We start from the raw sequence: 558 nt of genomic DNA on the forward strand, positions 1-558 counted from the left end.
TGATAATGAGGAATGACACCTCTCCATTCGACATTGGGTCAATAGCAGTTGAAAACGGAGGTTCTATGAATTCTCTGTTGTCGATAACTTTGAGAACTCTGTTTGTATCAGTTATCTCTAACGTTGCCCTGGTGTGGTTTATCATCAAGAGAGGGCACCACACAAGCACTGCTGCCACCTCTCCACCACAACGACTGGAAGTTGCCCCCGTGAAGAAGTGGGAAGGGGAAGTCCCAAAAGAGGAAGTCCAAGAAGAGGACGGGGATTCGACACTGGATGATCAGCCTGGTGACACACTACCGAGCCATTCTGAGAGATGAAGTCCCGCGCGAGATAAACCAAGACTGTTTGGGTTTGCACCCTCAGAGGATGAGGAGGAGGATGAGGATGAGAATACTCAACCTTTCTCTAGGAAGGACTTGAGAAATGTTAGGCAGGAATTCAGCAGGCATCCAGATGAATCGATCCTGAGGTGGTTGCTTCATTGCTGGGATCAGGGAGGTCAAAGCCATCCAGCTGGCCATGGACATTGCTGAGAGACAGAACTGGCAAAGGCTG

The sequence above is a fragment of the Buceros rhinoceros genome, unplaced genomic scaffold (assembly GCF_000710305.1).
Source record: "Buceros rhinoceros silvestris isolate BGI_N320 unplaced genomic scaffold, ASM71030v1 scaffold40058, whole genome shotgun sequence".
NCBI lineage: Eukaryota > Metazoa > Chordata > Aves > Bucerotiformes > Bucerotidae > Buceros > Buceros rhinoceros.